Source organism: Mus caroli, unplaced genomic scaffold (assembly GCF_978045245.1).
Source record: "Mus caroli unplaced genomic scaffold, Mus_caroli_1 scaffold_1, whole genome shotgun sequence".
Lineage (NCBI taxonomy): Eukaryota > Metazoa > Chordata > Mammalia > Rodentia > Muridae > Mus > Mus caroli.
Window position 1 is genome coordinate 24371942 of NW_028227256.1, and position 21787 is coordinate 24393728.

At 38.3% G+C, this 21787-nt stretch overlaps 1 long non-coding RNA gene across 2 annotated transcripts in view; it reads right to left on the reverse strand.

Moving 5' to 3' along the window:
- Nucleotides 1-3663: 3663 nt before the first annotated feature.
- Nucleotides 3664-21787, reverse strand: part of LOC110301147 (uncharacterized) — a 180494-nt gene continuing 162370 nt past the window's right edge. For both annotated transcript variants that reach the window (XR_015046666.1, XR_002378687.2), the window contains one exon: nucleotides 3664-3856. This is a non-coding gene — a long non-coding RNA (uncharacterized LOC110301147). The remainder of the gene's footprint in view (nucleotides 3857-21787) is intronic.

Sequence of the window (21787 nt, forward strand, 5' to 3'; positions counted from 1 at the left end):
TCTGAAGAAAAAAATTAAAGAAAATCTAAGAAGATGGAAAGATCTCCTATGCTCATGGATTGGCAGGATCAATATAGTAAAAATGACTATCTTGCCAAAAGCAATCTACAGATTCAATGCAATCCCCATCAAAATTCCAACTCAATTCTTCAATGAATTAGAAAGGGCAATCAGCAGATTCATCTGGAATAACAAAAAACCTAGGATAGCAAAACCTCTTCTCAAGGATAAAAGAACCTTGGGGGAATCATCATGCCGGACCTAAAGCTGTACTATAGAGCAATTGTGATAAATACTGCATGGTACTGGTATAGCGACAGACAAGTAGACCAATGGAATAGAATTGAAGACCCAGAAATGAACCCACACACCTATGGTCACTTGATCTTTGACAAGAGAGCTAAAATCATCCAGGGAAAAAAGACAGCATTTTCAGCAAATGGTGCTGGCACAACTGGTGGTTATCATGTAGAAGAATTCGAATTGATCCATTCCTATCTTCATGTACTAAGGTCAAATCTAAGTGGATCAAGGAACTCCACATAAAACCAGAGACAGTGAAACTTATAGAGGAGACAGTGGGGAAAAGCCACTAGTGTACTCTGATACCTCGAATCCATGTAGACCTCAACTGGTCATATCCATGAATCTCTGGTGGATTATATAATCCATTCATCTGAGAATAGCCTTTCATTGCCTCAGACAATGAAACTTTTGTCTCAAGAAAAGATGAATGAATATATTGCTAAGATTCAACACTTCAACCTCACTCAAACTGGTTAAATCCTTCTCCATGTTTCATAGCAGAGTTAGTAATACATTAATGAAATTGTTTAGGAATCTTTAATTGAAGTAGATTGTATGGCCATTATTTTCATTGCTTTTAATACAAGATTATTATTAAGGCAAATATGTGCATACTAAATCATGGTCTACAATATCATCTAGGTTAAAGTTTATACCAGAAGGTTATCACTATCATCTGTCACTTCTAACTTATTCTTCTCCGCATTGATGATTCTATCTTAGGTTTGAATGTTTTGGGAACCTAGGTGAAAAAGGCCTTTTTTTAAAATACAAAGCACATATTTGATTTGTATTCTCTTTCTCTTTCACTTACATTTTGCAATCAATATTAGGTAACCACATATATATATATTTTTTTTTCCTGCCAATTTGGAGACTAAACTGAAGGATCACTCTAGGAAGAGTACTTAGCCTCAGTTGAATATGTTATCACTCAATGGTAAGAGCAATCTCATGCACCACAGTTATTTGTTTTCATAGTCTGCTACTTTAATGTAATACAGTGTACAGTCCGCCAGTCAGCTGGTAAATATTCTCATACTCACACATCAGGCTTCATTTATCAAGGAGGCATGCCATCCCATGTGATATAGAGGATTGCTGCCCTTAAATTTTTTCAGTGATGTTTTATCTTCAAATGTGTCAGCCTTGCTTATATTTCTTATCACACATAGACAGGTAACTGTCACCTGCTAACATTTGGTTTCTTTGCTGTTTTATTTATGGTATTAAAATTTTATGTTAGGAATGTTATGGTATTTCCACTGTGAAAAACTGCCCATGTTTTGATTTTATAATCTTCATCAACTTTCACACTTAAAGGTTATACCATATGTCCATTCTAGAGAGCTCAAGAGAGGATACTATCAAGTAATTATAGTGAGAAGTATTTGCATTTAATAAGCTAAGTAAATCTTGTCTTCAGTTGTAAGCTGACAACTTTCAACTTTGGTACATTTAAGTCTTGACATTCTATTTTCTAGGCTCTTGCTCAAAGGAGTAGATTATATCAGGAGAGACTTGGCTTAAGAATAGCAAAACAACACTTGAATCAATACTAAATTACAATTTGCTAATAGTTGTGTTTAAGTTCCTGACCAGCAAAGTATTTACAGGGAAACAACATTATCTAAAACATGTTCAGTGCTGTCAAAGGAAGAAAGAAATGTTTCATTTGGAAGACTAGGGCCTGCTTTCTTACAATCAAGATGAATTGTATGTGTTCTTTCAAGCTCCTGAGAAAAGCTTTCATGTTGTCAAAAAAAGCAAAATGTTTGACAAGTCTAGGTCTTACTCATGAATTCTTTAAAAAGACAAGTATATTTTCTAAGATATGTCCAATAAGTTTCCAGAAAATATGGTTTTTCTAAAAAAGATATTAAAGATATATACAATACTCTTTAGAAGGATATAAATCATATATTTTCAAGTTCTATCATTATTTCACTTGAATTAATCTGACAAGATATTTTAAAGGAAAGAAGAGTTCAGAATGAAAATTCAAGGACAGATTTCCATAGAGAACACTGTAAGCTTCTAGATTAGCATAAATAGCAATCACCCATTGGAGAGCATAAAAAATCAGGACTGTTGATAAACTAAATTCTATGAACCCTTCTAAAGAGTCACAAAGTTCACAAAGAACTGACACTAAATGGAAAAAAATGTAGAAGGCATAGAAACCCAATGTAATCTCTCCATTCATAAAAATGTTAGAACAAGCTTGTCTGAAAGGAGTTTTGAAATATTTTTCATTAGTGAAATCACTTAAGACAGCTGTTCCTGTCCAAAGGAAAGACAGGGACAAAAAATGGGACAGAGACTGAAGGAAATGTCATCCAGAGACCACACCACCTAGGGATCCATCCCATCTCCAGACAACAAATCCTCACACTATTGCTGTTGCCAAGAAGTGTTTGCTGACAGGCTGTTTCCTAAGAGTTTCCACCAGCACCTGACTAATACAGATGGAGATACTCACAGAATGTGCCTGGGGATCCCAATGGAAGAGCTAGGGGAAGGACTGAAGGAGCTGAAGGGGATTGAAACCCCATTAGAAGAAAAATATCAACTAACTGGACCAGCTACAATGTCCCAGGGACTGAAACATTAACAAAAGAACATACATGGAGGAAGCCAGTACTCCAGATATATATGTAGCAGAGGATGGCCTTATATGACATCAACATGAGGGGAGGAGATTTTGATGCTCCAGCATAGGTGGATGCTAGAGGAGTGAGGAAGGAGTGGAGGAGTAGATGGGGGAGCACCCTCATAAGGCCAAAGAGGAGGGAAGATAAGATGGGAGGGTTGAGGATGGGTAACCAGGACGGGGAATATCATTCGAAATGTAAATGAATAAAGTAAGTAATTAATAATAAAAATGACAGCTGGGGCATATCTCAGATCCTTAGTTCAAAATATGTAATATTTTCATGACAAAATGAATGCAGAGATATTCCCTCAAAGCATTTTTATATTTTATAGATATTAAGATAACTATAATCTAAGTGCTGATATTTTATGCTAATAAAAACTTCCAAAGACCCAAGGACACTGTGCTAACTCATGTATTCATTTCTGTATGATAATGACTCAATAAATAAGTCTTTTTATGGTTACACTGCTAACACATGAAGATGTTCCACAACAGAATAATGGATACAGGACATGTAGTTCATTTACACAATGGAGTACTACTTACCCATTGAGAATGAGGGCATCCTGAGTTTTGCAGGTAAATGGATGGAACTAGAAAACATCATCCTGAGTGAGGTAACTCAGACGCAAAGGACACACATAGGATGTACTCCCAGCACTTCTTTCAATTGATTGAATCTCTCTTTGTTTGCTCTTTTGGAAAACTTTTCCCAGCCATTCTGCAGAGGCTTTCAAGAGCCAATCATCATAGTCTCCCGAAGACCTCATACTTTGGTGAACTTTCCATCTACTGTCCACATCACAGTGCAGGCCAGCTTCTTTCTCATGGATGATTCTCAGGGATACTTAGAGTGGCCATATCTTTAGCATCTTCCTTGCTGAGGGTATCCTGAAATTCAATGAATAGATTACCAAATATAAGACCTAACTTCTTAATTTTTCTGTCCCATACTTGCATGGAATGAATTGGTTTCCTTTCACATCCATTCTATGTATTTAAGAAGTAAATGTATCTTATTTGCTTCTAATTTGATCATAAAGTTCGCATCTGTGGCTTGAATTTCCAACAAGGTTCACATTAGTTAATTTTCCTGTTGCTGTGATCAATACCCTGGGCAAAAGCTAATTTGGGAAAAAACGGGTTTACTTTGTATTACAGCTCTTCAGGGGATAAAGTCCACAGTAGTAGGGAAGACCACACAGTAGTAGCATAAGGCCAGCTGAGCAGCCAGGAAGCAGACTGATCACATTGTATTCATGCACAGGAAATAGAGGCCAAGAAAGGAGGCCATGGTATAAACCTCCAAGCTATGCATATTGACATAATTCTTCCAGGAAACTTCTATCTTCCAAACAGTGCTGGCTCTTGGGGACCAAGTGTTCAAATACTTAGGCCTACAATTGAAACCTCTTGTTTAAACAACAGCAAGATAGGTAAAGACAAAGGATACTTCAGAAAAAAAGAAATAAAAACCTCATTAATTCTTTTTGAAAATAAAATTTAGACTTTTAATATATTGGCTAAGCTATCATTTGACTTACAGATTACTATAAAAGAAAGTGCTACAAAGTAGGTTGGTTTCTAACTTTATAAGGTAATCTTGTATGAAGAAAATTGATAAAGTCTCGAGAAATACAGCACCATAAACTTGGCATTGGAAATTAACTAGAATTTTGGTTAAGATGACCCCCTAATGGGTAGCCTCTTTCCATCACAAAAGAGAAGGGGAAAGCCTTCTAAGCATGCTAAGAAGAGCTTTGAGACTTATCAAGGAAGGGAAGTATACCCCAAGGAAGAAAATTTCAGGAAAGGAATTTGGGCAGGGATTAAATTCTAAGATGCACAGCTTTTTTCCTCTATTTTTTTTTTTTTTTGATGGTGGGGCTTGAGGGATGAGGGGAAGGAAAGTCACTTCCAAGAGATAAATCAAAAAGAAGGTAAACACTATCTTTGGTCCTTACTCAATTTTGCAGGAATTGTTAGGTCAGTGATTCATTTGATGGATGGGTGGATCAATGCTAAAGAAAAATTACACTTTCTCATTCTATTTGGTTTGGAAGGAAGGCCTATGACGCAGCTATACTAATATTTGGCATGTGCTCAAAGAACTCAAGATCCAACCCTACAATTATTTGTGCAGCCATATTCATAGCTGTGAGTGATCATATCTTTAACCACAACCTTGATGGAGGCAGAAAACTGGAAGTGGGGTGAGCATTCAAACTCTCAAGAGCAATGCTGCTCGTCCAAAATTCTCCCCCCAAAACATCAACAACTAGAGGCCAAGTATTTACATATTATAAAGTATGATGGAGGAAACTTTCTCAATTAAATACTCACATGTCATGCCCAATTCCAGAAATAAGCATGGATGTACTCACTGATAAGTGGATATTAGCCCAGAACCTTAGTATACCCTAGATATAAGATACAATTTGCAAAACACATGAAACTGAAGAAGAACAAAGACCAAAGTGTGGACACTTTGCCCCTTCTTAGAATTGGGAACAATCACCCATGGAAGGAGTTACAGAGACAAAGTTTGGGAGCTGAGACAAAAGGATGGACCATCTAGAGACTGCCATATCCAGGGATCCATCCCATAATCAGCCTCCAAACGCTGACACCATTGCATACACTAGCAAGAGTTTGCTGAAAGGACCCTGATATAGCTGTCTCTTGTGAGACTAGGCCGGGGCCTAGCAAACACATAAGTGGATGCTCACAGTCAGCTATTGGATGGATCACAGGACACCCAATGGAGTAGCTAGAGAAAGTATCCAAGGAGCTAATGAGATCTGCAACCCTGTAGGTGCAACAACATTGTAAACTAACCAGTTCTTCGGAGCTCTTGTCTCTAGCTGCATATGTATCAAAAGATGGCCTAGTAGGCCATCACTGGAAAGAGAGGCCCATTGGACATTCAAACTTTATATGTCCCAGTACAGGGGAACGCCAGGGCCAAAAAGTGGGAATGGGTGGGTAGGGGAGTGGGGGGGAGGATATGGGGGACTTTTGGGATAGCATTGAAAATGTATTGAGGAAAATATGTAATAAAAAATACTTTAAAAAATATATAACATAACAATAAATCCTTTTGACTTGAATTAATAAAGGAATTTATTATGAAATTAATGTTACTGATAGTTAAAATAATTGCTGAAATACACTTTATTGTTGATGAAATCATTTAAATTGAAATAGAATTATATCATGTTCCTCCCTTTTATTCTTCATTCAGTTCCCCCCAAGTGTGCTACCTTCAAGCACTACCATTTGAGATAGCATTGAAAATGTAAATGAAATAAATACCCAATAATAATAAAAAAAAAGGAAAAAAAAAGATTTGTGAAGGTCTTTATTTGCTTAAAAGAGAGGTTTGTTTGAAAATGGGAGGTATCAATACTTACCTCCAGGTATAAGAACGAGATTTCTTATGTAGAAAAGAGTTATTCTGGCTTAGAAAAATAATATTAGTAGATTCTTTTACAATATCCATGAACTCCATAGCCAAAGGAAGCTGGATAGGATCCAGTAACAGACATGATATTTCTATTATTGTGTGCTTCTTAAGTCCAGTTAGATGACTCTGGTTACCAGTGACATGTGAGTGCTATGTAACCCACTGTACCTTTATAACCATGCTGTTTCATAGGTGTTGCCAGTGGGAAGAAGTGACAGTTTAGTTGTATATTTCCCTTGGTAGCTTACAAAGTATTTTCACTGAAGCCAGACCACAGTGAAACACTTTCAGATCCTATGCAGCTTGAATCATCTGAATATCTTCTACAAAGTGTGCAGTGTGTTAAGCAACCAAGAGCTTCATTGGTAGTCTACACTGTTTCACCCTAAAATGCTGTAAAATAATTTACAACATTGCTACTCTGTCCAGTATGAGCCATGCTATATATATATTTATTTCACTACCTTAATTTGCCTACAGTGTAGAGCTTTGTACCATGAAATACTTTTTTCCATAGGGAATTTTGATGTGCTTGAGTGAGTGTAGATGATCATAAAGGTATCATATTGGCTACCAAGATTGCTGGCCCACTTAGACCTATTTCATAATTAATTTGAGATCCTCAAGGTACAACAGAAACTTTATAAAACTCAATGTATTTTATGTTAAGGTTACCTATTGTGATCTTTTCTAAAATGTGAAACTGAATGAATATTTCATTAGACATTTTAAAAGAATCTCTGAGTAGCAGGCTATGTGGCATATGCTATTTCCAAAGAAACAGTAATATAGGTGACATTGAGACTCTGATGTTGTAAAATATTCATGACGATGTAAGTATCTATTAAGAAGTGAGGATCATAAAACTTCTTGCAGTAGAAATGCATCCTCCTTCCTCATGCACACTATGCTCACAATGGAATGCTTACAGCAGTGCTTCATGCATCCTCCTTTCTCATGCACACTATGCTCACAATGGAATGCTTACAGCAGTGCTTCATGCATCCTCCTTTCTCATGCACACTATGCTCACAATGGAATGCTTACAGCAATGCTTCATGCATCCTCCTTTCTCATGCACACTATGCTCACAATGGAATGCTTACAGCAATGCTTTCATTCTCTTCTGGATGGCTCCTTGAAATACAGATGAAATTCTAAATATTTGTAAATGCATTTTTGTATAAGACTCTGATACACTGCGTATATCTAGAAGTAATACTCTGATCAAAAAAAAAATCTTTTCAACCTCATATATCCCTTGAGCCTTTCTGCATGTCTCTCTCTCTCTCTCCCCCCCCTCTCTCTCTCTCACACACACACTTATTTTTATTTTATTACTTCCAGATAATTTAAATAACTTAAAATTTCTCTCTTCTATCATCTCTTGTTGGAATGTGGTATTATTTCATGAATCTGACCAAGCAACATCATGCAGTGATAACTGTGAATAAAAATGCAATTCTAAGAAATGTTCATTTTCTTTTTTTTCTTCTAATTTTATTTATTTATTTATTTATTTATTTATTTATTTTCATTAGATATCTTCTTTATTTACATTTCAAATGTTTTCTCGAAAATTCCCTGTACCCTCCGCCCGCCCAGCTCCCCTACCCACCCACTCCCACTTCTTGGCCCTGGTGTTCCCCTGTACTGGGGCATATAAAGTTTGCAAGACTAAGGGGCCTCTCTTCCCAATGATGGCTGACTAGGCCATCTTCTGATACATATGCAGCTAGAGACACAAGCTCTGGGGGTACTGGTTAGTTCATATTGTTGTTCCACCTATAAGGTTGCAGACCCCTTCAGCTCCTTGAGTACTTTCTCTAGCTTCTCCACTGGGGACCCTGTGTTCCATCCAATAGATGACTGTGAGCATCCACTTCTGTATTTGCCAGTCACTGGCATAGCTTCATATGAGACAGCTATATCAGGGTCCCTTCAGCTAGCTATATCAGGGTCCTTTCAGCTAAATCTTGCTGGCATATGCAATAGTGTCTGGGTTTGGTTTCTAAGTGTCATTTCATGCAAAGATTCCAGATGTTAAAATCAAAACTATGCCATAGGTTTTTTTTTTTAATTCTTTTTAAAAATTAACAGAGTCTATTGTATATGTCAGAGTATTTTGATATAAATATGCCAAGATTATGGATAGGTGAATCCAGATAACAAATATGCTACTGTACAGTGTCCAATTTTATTTGCATGTGGTTATAACTTCTACCCTGTTTGCATGTTTCAAGCAAACCATGAATAAACAAGATTTATAGTCATCATGATATACAAACAATATTTTTGAAGCTTACTCATTTACTCTAAATAATTATGTACCTTCTGCTCCTTATATCATCATTTCTATACAGTCTCCAACCCCTTGCATCCACCATGTTTTCCTTCTGTATATCCAACTTTTTGTTATCATGGTATGTATTTTACCTCATTAGAACATAAAATGTGCTTCATTGTCTTATCAATTTTACAAGTGCAAAAATTAAAGATTATTAACCTAGCATTCTCTAATTATTCCCACAAAACACTAACTCTATTTTGATGTATATTTTTTTGTGAATCATTGAGCTTAATTATTTTGTTACCTTTAACGTATGAGTGAGTATATATTTACCTAAAGATTAGCACTTATTAGTGTCTATAACAATGATATCAGGACAGTCAAGTGTTGCATTTTCTTTGTCCTATAATTTGTTTTTATCTACCTGAAGACAGAAACATAAGCCACAATAAGCTTATGCTTCCTCGCATTGACTTTGATCATGCTGTTTTATCAGAGCAACAGAAAACTGATGAATAGATACCTGCAAATACATATGTACATATAGTCAAACAACACAGACTTCAATCAAGAATGAAAACTACATTTTTTTAATGTCTTGGAATTGAAATTTTCTAGAGTATTCCTAGGCAATATAAGCTAGATAAGAATGAAAATGTCATATCTTGTGTAGGATAATTTATGTATGTATAATAGCTTTATATACTGTCATCTGAAAATTAAGTCTATTAAGTAAATATATGAATTTCAAGAACCCAGTCTCTTAGTACAGATCTAGAGAGGAGTAATTTAGCCTGATTGTAAACCCCCTTTGAAAAGATAACAGGAGTTCTGCATCCTATTTATGGAAGCCTGATAGGTGAGACAAAGTTGAAAAAATAAACTTTTGAGTCATAATTCAAAGATGGTAAATGATAGAACAAATGATGAATAAATAAATTATATATATATATATATATCAAAAAGTAAGCTACTATGCTATGTCTTTGTAGAAATAGTAGAAGCCATTTATTCTATTTATATTTCAATTCCACTTTCTGAAATTCTCCTTCTTAATGAAATAATTACATATCAGGCTTTTCTTTGGAGATACTTTGCTAGCATACCAGCAACAAATCAAGTTTGAGGAAGAGGAGGATCTGGAAATTAAACTTGTTTGAGGAATTTGAAAAGTAAATTTCTTCCTTTTCCATGGCAATAAGTTGATAAACTGTGTTTGTGGAATGTTATAAACAACTCAGATATGTATTGTCATAAGGTGTAACAATAATCACCACGAAGCCGGGCATGGTGGTGCACGCCTTTAATCTCAGCACTTGGGAGGCAGGCGGATTTCTGAGTTCGAGGCCAGCCTGCACTACAAAGTGAGTTCCAGGACAGCCAGGACTACACAGAGAAACCCTGTCTCAAAAATCCTAAATAAATAAATAAATAAATAGATAGATAAATAGATAAATAAATAAAATGAAGAAACATTCATTAGTACAATGCCAATTCATTCAAATGATAATGGTAATAATTTTAAAAATGTTCAAATTTACCTTGGGAATGATTTGAAAATTGGAACTCATGAACTGTAAATAAGGAAATTGAATAATATTGGGGAAGATTGTCTATGAAATAGAAAGATTATCTGGCCCTGTTGATTTCTATTGAGACCATACATAGAACTAATGAAAGAATGAGTGCTGTTAAGAAGGAGCTAAGTGTGAGCTAGAGGGCCTCTTTGGTAGCTCATGAAAAGGTCATTATCTCCTACAGTAGATGAGTGGATATAGTTAATAGTAGATCTAAAGTTTGATGACATCTCAAATTCTAAATGCATTTGAATATTCATCTGTAACAGATCTGAGATGCTTGAGAGCCCTTAGTGATAAAATCTAGGACTCTTAGTCATGCAATGCAGCATATCTGTAGAGAACTGTGAGCATGTTGGCTCTGCTTATGACTCTGGACACAGCTATACAGGATGGCCTTTGGCCTGGGTTTGGGGATAGAAGTGTGGTGAAAACCCACAGAAATCTTTCTCTTTTTGTAAAATAGCACGTTCCACTGCATAATCTTGGATCCTAAAATAAAATGTCATAAGAGAGAAGAATTATCTAGCTGGCAATATGCAAGGTCTGCTTGAGGAAAAGGGAGATTACAGTGCAAATGAGCCGCAGTAATGAATCTGTGTATGTGAGTTAAACAGAATAGAAATGAAAGGATTACAGTGAGTGTTTTTGATGAAGAGGGACAGATCTAAAATTGGTCTGACTTAGAATCACATCTCAAGTCAGAGGATTTGTTGCATTAATGGATGTCAAGGAAAATTATTCCAAGAGATAAAATAGGTGGACAATCAGCGAGAATGCTGTTTGTCATATACAATAGAAAGTATATGAAAAAAAAAAAACTGAGAGTGCTTTTTGTAGCATAGTGGGATGAGTCACAATTAGATTCACCATTTCTTTTTACTTACGTGTAAACAAATGCATGACTGTACACACATTGATGTAAGCGAAGATTTCATTTATATTCAATTTTCTTTAACCCTTTCTAAATGTATAATGTAAATATGTTCATAGGAGTAATATTTTGCATGGATATCAAGGGAGTTGTGATAGGTATCTGGTTGGACAAGGCCTGATGAACAGTAAAGAAGTCACTATTGGTAACGCAGACATGAAAATAAACCTGATAATGTGAATGGTAGAGAGCCCACAACTATTATTTTTCAAAGGGGTATAGTATTACATTTCCTTCTAAATATTTATTTTTATAGCCATAGACCCTTGCTATTCTCAGTCTTCACCAGAGAAGCTTCTCTATGTTGTGAATTTTGGCTTGTATAGAGAATAACAAAATAGTCACAATGCATTGCACATGACTGTGAATTTCTCAAACCAATGTTATATACAAGAGATCCCACTACTAGCTAAATAGTCATTGGCAGTCCATAGCACCACAGAGAGAGAACCAGGTTACCATATGCCTTCTAGGTGATGGTAGGTGGTCAGGGTCCAGTGGATATCATACTATATTCCTCCATACACAACTGATACTTATTCCTCCAATAGATTAAAAAGCAAGAACATTAAATGTTTGACATAAAGTTGGGAGAAAAATGTAAGAAAATGGTTCTAATAGAGTAGATAGCAGGCATGAATATGAACTAAATATATTTGTATTCACTAAATAATAAATTAAAACATTTAAGTAATTCACCCTTAAAGTTTCTTATAATTCTTCTGGCAGAAGGCATAAAATGGATGTGACTTCCTAGAAGTCACTTGGTTGATATTAAATATCAAAACATACTTTAATAAAATGCTATATTTAAAAAACATGTCAAATGTTATTTGCATTTTATTTATTTATTTATTTATTTATTCATTTATTATTCTTACACTCCAGATTTTATTCCTCTCCTGGTCCACCCTCTGAGTGTTCCACATCCCATACCTCTCTCCCCCAACCTCCCCATTTCTGTGAGGATATTCCCTGAAGGGATGAAATCAGACAGGAGTCTGAGGAAAAGAAGGTCCAGCAACAGGCCCAAAGTGGGGTCCAGCTCAAGGGGAGGTCCCAAGGCCTGACACTACTATTGAGGCTATGGATTACTCACAAAAAGGGACCAATCATGACTCCTTTCCAAAGGACCCAATAAGCAGCTGAAAGAGTCAGATGTAGATATTTGTCCCCAAGCAATGGACAGAAGCTGCTGATTCCTGTGATTGAATTAGGGAAAAGCTGGAAGAAGCTGAGGAGAAGGGCAACCCTGTAGGAGGATCAGCAGATTCAATTAACCTGGACCCCCAAGATCCCTCAAACACTGGAACACCAACCAGCCAGCATACAGAAGCTGATATGAAGCCCCCAACACACATACAGCAGAGGACTGCCAGGTCTGAGTTCAGTCAGAGATGCACATAACGCTCAAGGGACTGGAGGCCTCAGGGAGTTTAGAGGTCAGGTGGGGTGGGGACATCTTTGTGTTATTTGCATTTAGGTACACATTACCGTCAAAATGTGAACATAACATCACAAGTCTAACACATGTGGCTCTTAAAGAAACTACTGCCAATTAAGCTAAATGAAGGTTTGTGTTATACCAAAAATCATGTCAAATTACAAAGCAAATGGCTGCCTTAACCCTAGAAATTGCAGTATACAATTTAGAATAAAATCACAAATAGATGAACTTCAGCTCTTTAAAATTCAATTAAGAATATCAGTCAAAGTCTAGAACCTTGTGTATGATCAGCAGTTTCCTATCCTTTTTGAAATCAAGAAAAAGAAAACATCTTGATACAGTTATGATTTCTTATGAATATCAAGTTCCAGGATCCATCCCACACCAACATCAATTTGCCAGTACTGATTCTCGAAATACCAATGGATCATTTGGTAGTCATTGCTCAAATCATTCCTCATTGTTCCATTACAAACAAGAACACATTTAACCATGAAACTGAATGCAATAGGTGCTCACACTATATTATGCTATCCGAAATTATTATTTCAGTGCTAATGGGTTGCTCATGTATAGAAGGTTCTGAGTGCATTTAAAACCCAAATGCCTTAGTACATTTTATTCCCTTTTCTGCCACTTAATTTTCATTTCAAGCCAGTCATTCTCCTCTTTGGATTATTAACCCTATCACACAACTTGGGTCCTCTGTCACTTTGAAAGCATTCTCTGTTATGCTGTCTCCTGTGTTGACACTTTCCAATACTGTTTAACCCTTTGTAGAGAAATTTTAATCAAGGAACATGGCTGCTCTGGCAAGACATTATATCCAAAAAAATGTGATCCAGCTGGAATGAAGAAACTCCCTTAGTACACACCTTTGATCTCAAACAATGGTGTCTAATTGAGGGGCAAACAAAGTGACAAATCAGAGAAAGACTAAACAGAACGAATTAGAGATAGAATATACCCAGCTCTTACCAAAACAAGTAGAAAGGAGAGGCTATATAAATAGCAGTGAGGAACAGAAAATTGTGTTTTATTCAATTCAGCTGTGCTCACTTCAGTCCAGAGCAGTTCAGTCTGGTGCAGTTCAGTTGAGTACAGTCGTATTCAGTTCAGGTTCCCTGCAGTTCTGAGCAGTTCAGCTCCTGGAGTTCAGAGACAGTTTTTTTACAAGCAGAGCAATCCAATTAGAAGCCAAGGGATGGCAATTTGAATCAGTCAGCTTGGTGAGGAGTTTGAGCCAAAACAGCTGAGTTGATCCAGCCATCCAGAGTTCATAAAGAGCTAGAAAGGGTGAGTTTAGTGAGCAGTTTCAGAGGCTGAAACATTCCAGGCATACATTAGCAGACATAGGCTGGAAGCTAAAGCCTTCAAGTTCTGGGCTTATAAAAGATTAGATTGTATTGAGCTAGAAGCTTTTAGATCTATGCCTAGGAATTATGGCTCTTAATTTATTCCTTCATTTGAGGAAATAAAAGCAACATTTATAACCCTTGGGTTAGTTTTCTTTCATTGGCGTGTATATTTCTCCTCTCCAATTGCTGTGAACACAGTTGATACAACGATTAAAAGCCTTAGCATAAGGACACATTCTGTTCACTCATGTAGCAATGGTCATTTGCCACATATTGCTCATTTGGGTACTTGGCAGAAATCAGCATAAACAGATTTATTTGAATCTTGCATTTTCTTTATTCTTACAAAATACTCTTGTTATTGTTATTCATTTATATATTAACTTTTGTTTAGCCTTGATCAAAATATATAGCTATTTTTCTAATTTAAAGATATTGTTTTGAATACTTTCTAGATGAAAATATTTTACAACAAAATGCATTATAATAAAAAGGTTGACATACACTCTTTTGAGTTTTTCTGAAGACATTGATACTTCACAGCAGAATAATTCAGAGCAGGGTCAAAGGATATTCGTAAGTCCAGTATTTATCTCTTTTTGTGCCCTATCCCAGATAGAAATGACAGTGTTTGAATCTAGAGCATATAAACAGAAAAGGTTAACTGAAAAGGAGATTCTGAAGTGAAAGTTTCTGGAAATGTCAGGTGATACAGACTCAAGTGGTGAGGCTGACATGTTTTGCTGAAACAAGACACATTAAAGAACACATGATGCTTGGCATACATAGGACTCAAGTGACAGTGACTGTGCACTTTCATAGGTAGCTTTTTATTTGTTTTGCTTCTTCATCTTTGCTGATCTTCGCTTCATTGAGAGGGGTGTAGCAGAGAACTTCTGGCTTCCTGGCTGGACCTGGTCTCTCCTGCTGACTCAGGCCAATTTGGTGGGTGACCAGAAGTTTCTGCAAAATGGTGTCACCAATCTTGCAGATTGCTGATTTGAGTTTGGTATCCTGACACTACCAAACTGGACTGTTGACATCCTGACAGAGATTGGAATTGCCCCAAGGAACTACTTCTAAAGAGATCCACATCCCCTTGTCCTATTTACCATCGTTTTCCCCTTACCATTGGACTGAGGGCTAGAAGTGTGTTGGGAGGGGGAGGGGGGAAGGGTGAGTGTGAAGTATTTAAGAACCCTTATTAAAAGTAGAGTTTTAAAAAGTATCTAAGCTACAAGATTCCATAGTGCAGCCAGCATGAGCACATCATCTATTATTGTGGTGATTTAGCTATTGCACGAAAGTGAGAAAGTATAATTCTATCATATCATTAGGTGAAGCCAGGCCACAGTCACAACCCTACCTGATAAAAAATTATACCATAGATTGGTGTGGTGGTAGTACTGACATATACAGTGTAAATTCTGTACATTAGTAGCTTTGTGCTCTTAATAAGTTGTGATAGGGCTTTGTACTTCTTGTTTCTTCTTGTTGTGTGAAACAATGATTTTAAAGATTGGCTTTTCCAACAGATTTTATTTTCCAATTATGTTTGACTCCAGCTTAAGGAATAAAGATGGATTTGCACATGGATGAACAGAGGACAACATACAATGGCACCCACAGATCATAGGCTCATACATGGCTTACTTGGGAAGAAAAAGGGTGCCATCCTAAAAGTACATGGTGACTTTTATCTATAAGTTCATTGGAGTATATTAAAGTTAATCCAAATTTTGGGATCAAGAAGTTATTAAACACACCAGACCAAGGACAGGGAGGAAGTCACTCACCTTGACCTAATAAAAACATGGACAACTAACATTGGAATAGTGATGGCATCCAGAAACACATCATTTGAGTACCAAACATGTGTAGGGTGTGTGTGTGTGTGTGTGTGTGTGTGTGTGTGTGTGTGTGAGAGAGAGAGAGAGAGAGAGAGAGAGAGAGAGAGGCTGGCAAGCATTGAACTTGAATGTCACATCGTTCCCTGTTGTTAACATGGTATTTTTTGTTGTCAACTGCCCATCCTCCTTGTCACTTGTCTGGATATAAAATCCATCCACCTCCTATTTATTTGTTCAGACCCATTCCATTCCTCTTATCTCTGCAGCTGTTTTTACCTCTGCAGCTGTACAATACCTGTAGCACCAATATTATATATATATGAACTCCAAGTGGACAGGTACAGAACAATTTTTCCATCCTTCATTTCTTTATCGTTATTTTTACATTTAAAATTAACAATGTTGTGTCTTCTCTGCATATGTGATCATTCACAATGCTCAATTCCTTTTAGTAGGTTTGATGACCTGCTTTACATCCCAGTGATAGACTTGCATTTCGTGGGATGATAATTCAGGTGTCCGTTGTTCCATTGTAAGTGCCAATGCTGACAGATATACCTCATATTTTACAAACATGCTGCACAACTATGTTCATAGGAGCTTTATCTGTAACAATTGGAAACTGAAAACAACCACTTTCCTTTTTAATCAGGTATGTGGTAAGCTAAGATACATTACAAATGCATACATAGCAAAGAAAGAGAGCCCCAGGAAATATCTTGAAAGACTTTTTGATGTTGGCTACTAGTTTGCTCTATATTGTTTTTATTATTTGTAGGTATGGGCTTTGAATTCCTGATCTTTACAAGACTTTTAACATGAAGGGATGTTGAATTTTGTCAAAAGCTTTTTCAGCATCTAATGAAAAATTATCATGTATGTTTTTCCTTTGAGTTTGTTTACGTAGTAGATTGCATTGATGAATTTCCGTATAATGAAACATCCCCACATCAGCCACTGAATATTTTGGCTTGCCTCTGGCACTCAAAGACAGCCTCTATTTGCCTTTGAATGGCAAGAGTTGGAAAGAGGCTTCAAGGGACAAATGACTTGGACTCATCTGCCTCAAGTATTCAAGAACTCACCCACCACCATTGAGGAGGAGCTGCATGAGGACTTCAGCGAATACCAGTGGGCCCACCCTGAAATAACTGTGGTCCAGCGTGTATTGCAGACATAACTTGGAGACGTGCCAAACCTGTTACAGGAACTGAGTCAACTTGGCTGCAGAGTGTCTCTAAGACAACCCAGCTTTATCAACTTGAGGTCACTTATCTGGGGTACAATTTCTAGGTGGAGGGTGACCTATGCATGCTGTTGGACCTCTGGAAGGAAACCATTCTTAACATCCCAGTTCTATCAACCTGAAGGCAAGCACCAGAATTCCTTTTTCTTTTTTATTAATCCCATTTATCATTGGATATTTTATTTGTTTACATTTCAAATGTTATTCCCTTCACCAGTTTCCCCTCTGGAAATCACCTATCCTATCTCTCCTTCCCCTGCTTCTATGAGGGTGCTCCAACACTCACCCTCCCACCCACCCTCTCCTTCCTCCCTGGCCTGGCATTCCCCTACACTGGGGCAATGAGCCTTCACAGGACAAAGGTCTCTCCTTCTCTTGATGCCATAGAAGGCCATTCTCTGCTACATATGCAGCTGGAAGCAAGAGTCCCTCCATTTGTACTCTTTGGTTGGTGGTTTAGTCCCTGGAAGCTCTGGGGGGTCTGGTTGGTTGATATTGTTGTTCTTCCTCTTGGATCTGCTGGATTTTGTAGAATTTGAATGTGAGGATTCACTGAGATAGACAAGCCATTATATGAGGCAATCAGGGGTCAAGAAGACAAAATAGAATGGATCCCTAAGATGGATATGGCTGTTACAACTCTAATAGGAGCCTTTGTGGAGGTGTTGGCATTGGCCTTCCTGAATGTTCACGAAACTTTCTACCTGTATATGATGGAGAGCAAGAAGATAGCAAATGGGGTGCTTACTGGAACTTTGTGACCATGGAAAAGATCTGTGGTTTATTTATCTATGAAACTGGACCTAGTGACCCAAAGACAGAAAGCCTGCCCCTGGATCACAGCTCTCACTGCATTGTGATCTGAACTGACTGACATACTCTGGCCAAATGCAGAATACGTCTACTTCATGGATGGTAGCAGCTTCATCCAGAATGGAATCAGGTATGCAGGGGTAGAGGTCATGTACTTAGACTGTGTTATTGGGGCAACTGCTTTGCTGCTGGGAACTTCAGCCCAGAAAGTTGAACTAACGGCTCTAACCCAGGCTTTAAAACTAGCGAAAAGAACCATAGCTAATATTTACAATGACAGCAGATGGGATTATTGATTGATGAATGAAAATCCATCAAAAATAAGGAAGAAATACTTGCTTTTTGGGTGACATTATGGCTTCCTCTCAAAGTGGCCATAATTTATTGCCCCGGGCATCAGAAAAGGACATCAGAAATAGCCTGAGAGAATAGGCTAGCTGATAAAGCCAAAAAAAGACTGCCCAAGCTTCCACTGCCAATGTCCTGGTAGCTTTGAACCCTCCTGTGCTCCCAACCCTGCCTGAATATACTGATGAAGACAAAGGACATCAGGCAAAATGCCAAGTAGATTTTAGAAGAGATTGAAGGCCTCTGACCTCTGAAGGCTGCACTGTCCTACCTAAGGAGTATGCTAGGTAACTCATCCATCAGGTTCATCAAACTTTATATCTAGTCACCTAAAACTGAAGGAATTTCTGTGAGGGGCAAGGTACAAAATATTTGACTTAAGAAGTTTGTTTAATCATATAATCTCAGACTGTGCCACCTGCCAGGCTGTGAACTCATCAGGCCCCAATCAAGGAGCCACTCCAGGAACCAGAATCAGTAGTAAATGGCCAGGGGTGAATTAGGAAATTGATTTTACAGGATTAAAACCAGGAAGATATGGATATAAAATCCTTATAAGCCCATCCTAGGGTCCAGATGAAACTATGGCCTGCCATCCACAAGGTTTATGAGTCTGCTCCTCCTCCTGACCACCATTGCTTTGTGATAAAGTCTGGATTAAGAAACATAGCCACAGGACTCTGGAACCTTGTTGGAAAGGAACTCACACCCTGATCCTGACCACTCTTATGGCTGTTAAGGTGAAAGGTATCAGGGCATGGAACCATTCCCTCATTAAGCCTTCCAGGAAACAGAGAATCCAGCAGTTGATGTCCCAGGGGATGACATTTCCAGGCAAACCACCACAGGAACTATGGAAGGTCAACCCACACCCTATTTTTCCATGAAACTGCTACTCCAACAATCCTGATTCTTTCTTGCTGCTTAAGCTTTGTTGCACCAGCCAATATTCCCCACCCAATCTGGGTACCCCCATGTGATAATACAACAACCTTGTCACCAAGTCCACAGTGGCTGGCAAGAAGGAAGATTGGACTATCTGGTGGCTGGATACAATGGGAGGCCTTCCCATAGGAGATTAGACTCAGCGTTTTAGGGGAAGGCCTATTCCACTGTTCCAGCATCTTGAGTCTAGATGAAAGGATGCAGTCCATGGTTTTACAGCTTTATGTAGAAAGCAGAGAGAGTGAGAAGAGTAAAGAAGTAGAGGGTGGCCATGACCACATGGAGAGAGGGGAGAAGGGAGGAGGTGAGAGAGGGCAAGAGGTGAGAGTAAGAGAACAAGAGCTTAAGAGAGAGAGGAGGGGCAAGCACCCCCTTTTTATAGTGGACTGGGCTACCTTGCTGTTGCAACCTAACTGTGGGAGGAGCATACGTGGCTATGGCCTATGTGACTGATAGCCACAGAATTATGGCGCTTGGGGATCCTGTTAGCAGGCTATGTCTGGGAACATGGCAAATGGGCCTTCCATCCCTTGCAGATTAATCTGTTGCATCTCTGGGGTTTAAATCTAGCTCAAACAGAAAACAGGCTGTCTTTCACGGTCTTACACAGGAGACTAGGCCCAAAAACTGTTCAAGTCCAGGCAAGCCCAGGTAAGTCAGTTAACAGAAAAAAACCAAGCTTCAGGCAGCTAGTCAGAAATTAGCCTGGCATCAGAAGCTGCCCAGCCACCTGGCCTGAAGCAAGGGCAATGGATTAGCAACAGTATACAGACCTCTACTCCCATCCCTGCAACAATTTTCAGTCCACAGCCCTGGTAAGGAAATGTTCCTAGAGATGGAGCAAGAAAAATGGTCACCTACCCAGCAATCCCCTAATATGCTTTAAATCAGGCCTGGAAGTTCACTTGTTTGGCTCTCTATCTTGGTAATGAAAGTACACTACGTGCTAGAATTATGCAGATTAAAACATTTTATGCATTTACATATTATTTGAGTAAAAGGTATCGTTCTTCCACAAATCATGAACCCTTACAATTCAAAGCATGAAAAATAGAAATTAACTATATGACAGTACTTCTTTTGTTGTTGATGTTGTTCAAACACATTTTATCATATACTTACTTAATTTATATTTATAATGTTATTCCCTTTTCTGGTTTCCCTTCTGAAAACCCCCTATATCCTCTCCCCTCACCTTGCTCACAAACCCAACACATCCCACTTCCTCACCCTGGCATTCCCTTATACTGGGGCATAGAACCATCAGAGGACCAAAGGCCTCTCCTCCCATTGATTGCTGACTAGGCCATCCTTTGCTGCATATGAAGCTGGAGCCATGAGTCCCACCATGTGTTTTCTTGGGTTGGTGGTTTAGTCCAGAGAGCTCTGGAGATACTGGTTAGTTCATATTGTTGTTCCTCCTATGGTGCTACAGACCCCTTCAGCTCCTTGGGTTCTTTCTCTAGCTTCTTCATGGGGCCTCTGTGCTCAGTCCACCAGATGGCTGTGAGAATCCACTTCTGTATTTGTCAGGCACTGGCAGAGCCTCTCAGGAGACAGCTATATCAGACTCCTGTCAGCAAGCTCTGGTTGGCATCCGCAATAGTGTTTGGGTTTGGTGGTTATATATGGGATGCATCCCCAAGTGGGGCAGTCTCTGGAAGGTCATTCTTTTGTGATTGGGTTGCCTTATTCTGGATGTTCTCCAGATCCATCTATTGCCTAAGAATTTCACAAATTCATTGTTTCTAATAGCTACATAGTACTCTGTTGTGTAAATGTACCACATTTTCTGAATTCATTCCTCTGTTGAGGGACATCTGAGTTCTTTAGAGTTTCTGGCTATTATAAATGAGGCTGCTATGAACATAGTGGAGCATGTGTACTTATTACATGTTGGAGGATCATCTTCTGGATATTATCCTTTGAAGGGCTGGATTCATGGAAAGATATTGTGTGAATTTGGTTTTATCATGTAATACTTTGGTTTCTCCATCTATGGTACAGTAACCTGGGCTGGCATTTGTGTTCTTTTTTATTATTATTAATTTTTTATTAGGTATTTTCCTCATTTATATTTCCAATGCTATCCCAAAATTCCCCCATACCCACCCCCACCCCCTATGCCCACACTCCCACTTTTTGGCCCTGGCATTCCCCTGTACTGGGGCATATAAAGTTTTCAAGTCCAATGGGCCTCTCTTTCCAGTGATGGCCGACTAGGTCATCATTTGATTCATATGCAGCTAGAGTCAAGAGCTCCGGGATACTGGTTAGTTCCTAATGTTGTTCCACCTATAGGGTTGCAGATCCCTTTAGCTCCTTGGGTATTTTCTCTAGCTCCTCCATTGGGGGCCCTGTGATCCATCCAATAACTGACTGTGAGCATCCACTTATGTGTTTGCTAGGCCCCGGTGTAGTCTCACTAGAGACAGCTATATCAGGGTCCTATCAGCACAATCTTGCTAGTGTATGCAATATGATAAGAACTTCAAGTCTCTGAAGAAAGAAATTAAAGAAGATCTCAGAAGATGGAAAGATCTCCCAT